Raw genomic sequence first — 3,171 nt, forward strand, 5'->3', positions numbered from 1 at the left:
AGAATTTCTAGTAGAACCAATCATCGAGTTCAACATGATTGTCATGATATTATAAGCGTTCATATATAACACCACAAAAGCAAATCACTTAAGTTCAGAACAAAGAACACGAACATGAAAGGACAAGTACTAATTAAGAGCAGCATGAAGAACTAGCTAAATCACTCCTGCTAGCTACTCTCTCTCTGGTAAAATAGCATAGAACATGTATAGCTCTACTGATTGATCATACTGGAGCATGCCGATGAACCTGTCTCCTAATCGTGGGCTGCGCTTCTCATTGTTGCCCCCTAGTACTTCTCTGCGATCATTAACAATTTTCCTCCAATCTTTCACTATTAAGCATTCATCGCTTCTAGAAATCCTGAATGCATTCATGTTCAATGCAGGATATCTTGGCCTTAAGCTAACAATTGACATCTGACCTTTAGTCTCGATCCCCTGAGGCACAACTGTCATCGGGAGTCCCTGTTGAAGAACATCGTATAGTACTTAATTAATATACTTAGCAATGAAAGTTTAGCAAAAAATATATGTACGCAAAATATGCACTGAGGACAAATAGTAAATATCTTACCATCATTCCTAAATAGATGTGACCGTAGTTCAATACCATCACTATTGGTCACACGTTTTGAGTACTAACATTTCCAACTGCAGGAAAAAAATTTGTCTTGACAGTATGAAGATCCTCAAGCCATGAAACATAATGACTTATCTCCTCGCAGTTTAGTTCAGCTCCGGGACAATAGAAGGTCCTGTCTATCAAGCGCCGGACATGTTTGGTTGAATGGAGATAAGCTGTCAGTAGAAATTAGTTGTCAGTTATTTTTGAAATAAGCAATATCAAAGACAAAAATATATTTAAGAAAAACTCACATAATGATAGAACTGGAGGCGTCTGCACATCGACTCATATGTCTCTATTACCTTCAATATCATCTTCCGGACAAATATCAAAGGTGATAACCATACCAGGCTCAAATGCATAAGCCTTGCATAGTGCTTGCCAAGTTTTGCATTCAAAATAAGTGTACGTGTGTGCATTGTATACTTTCACGTTGAAAGTATAACCATCATGCTCAGTTTTCAGGTAAGCTCTCTTTACCTCCATAGTTTTCATATCTTTGAAACCTATCTTATCCAAGACAAAAATTCTTGCATGGCATGGGATGCGCTAGTAGAATAGTGAAAATTAAAAAATTATAAGTCAGGCAAATGAAGCATATATAAGTCATGCTTAATTACGAAAACAGACTTGTCGTTGTGACTTACTGTATCGAATTCAAAAGTCTCATCCAGCTTGATGCTGAATCGCCTACCATCAAGAAGGAAATTTCTGTCGCGCTGGCCGCGCTCGTCTTCACAGTATATGCACATACCGAAATTTTTTCCGTCGTCAGACGACATTTCCTATGTTCATATTAGGCGAAATATTAAACACTTACTAATTCAATTAATTCAACTACTTCTATTAATTCAACTAAGCATTTACTAAAAATAAACTAGTTATATTAATTCAATTAGTTCAACTAAGCATTTACTAAAAATAAACTAGTTATATTAATTCAATTAGTTCAACTAAGCATTTACTAAAAATAAACTAGTTTTAATCCCACTTAGGTGAAACATTAAACACTTATTATTATCTAACATTAATTAATATCTAGCCAATTCAAATATATATCTAACTATATTCATCTCTAACAATTGACATTACTATATATTTATATAAACTCAAAATATATAAAAACATTAAATAAACAGAAAAACTCATTAACAAATAATATTTTAATTACATAATCAAATCTCAGATACGACAATTTTCTTACTAAAAATAAACTAGTTATATTAATTATTCAACTAGTTCAAATCTCATATATACCTAAATAAACTAGTTCGACAATTTTCTTACTAAAAATAAACTAGTTATATTAATTATTCAACTAGTTCAAATATCACATACCTAGCTAATTAATATCTAATTAAATTTTCTAAAAAACAGAAAACAGAAAACAGAAAATAAGTAAAAATTGTGTGTGTGTGTATGTGTGTATGTGTGTGTACGCCGCCCCGTACGCCGCCGCCCCGTACGTACGAGCGGGGGCGCCGGCGTACGGGGCGGGGGCGCCGGCGCGCAAGTGCGAGAGACGTACGGGATCGCGGCGACGACGACGGACGGCGGCGGCGTTCGGGGCGGCGGCGCGAGACGACGACGACAACGGGCGGCGGCGGGGACAGCGACGACGACGACGGACGACGGGCGACGGGCGGCGACGATGGGATCGAGCGGCGCGCGGCGATGTTGAGAGGTTGGAGATGAAAGTGGGGAGATGTAACTGAAATTTTCGTAAGTGCTATATATATAGGATGGGCCTTTAGTACCAGTTGGAGTCACCGACCGGTACTAAAGGCCAACTTTGGCCAGGCCAAGAGGCGGGAAGAGCAGGCCTTTAGTACCGGTTGGTGGCTCCAACCGGTACTAAAAGGTAATCTTTAGTACCGGTTGGAGCCACCAACCGGTACTAAAGCCCTCGCGCTGCCACCCCAAAGTTTAGTCCCACCTCGCCGGGCGAAGGCAGCCGCACTGGTTTATAAACCCAGCCGCGGCTCCTTCTTTGAACTCCTCTATATAGCAGGCTTGTGGGCCTAAATTCTGCACGCTGTCCTGTGAGTCTGCTGGGCCTTTAAGGCCTGTAATTGCACGCCCGTGGCCTAGCAGGCCCATAGGGCAGCGCCCCAATTTTTTTATAGTTTTTTTCTTTTCTGCTTTATTTTCTTCTATTTATTTCTGCGTAGTTTTTTGTATAGTTTTTTCTTTTCTGTTATATTTATTTTCTTCTATTTATTTTTGAGTAGTTTTTCATCTAGTTTACCAAAATTCAACATTTTCAGAGTTCATTTTGTAGTGATTTTCAATTTCACGGTCATTTTATATAGTTTTTTTCTTTTCAGCTATAGTTTTTTTTCTGCTATTTTTTCTTTTCTGCAAAACTTGATGGTCAAAGTCTGGAGTTATAACCAAAGTTTAAAAAAAAGAAATGCCGACGTGCAATTAGTTTGTCCGGAGTTGTAATAAGTTATTTTTATAGTTTTTTTCTTTTCTGCTTTATTTTCTTCTATTTATTTCTGCGTAGTTTTTTGTATAGTTTTTTCTTTTCTGTTATATTT

This window comes from Triticum dicoccoides, chromosome 3B (genome assembly GCF_002162155.2).
Source record: "Triticum dicoccoides isolate Atlit2015 ecotype Zavitan chromosome 3B, WEW_v2.0, whole genome shotgun sequence".
In the NCBI taxonomy this organism is placed as follows: domain Eukaryota; kingdom Viridiplantae; phylum Streptophyta; class Magnoliopsida; order Poales; family Poaceae; genus Triticum; species Triticum dicoccoides.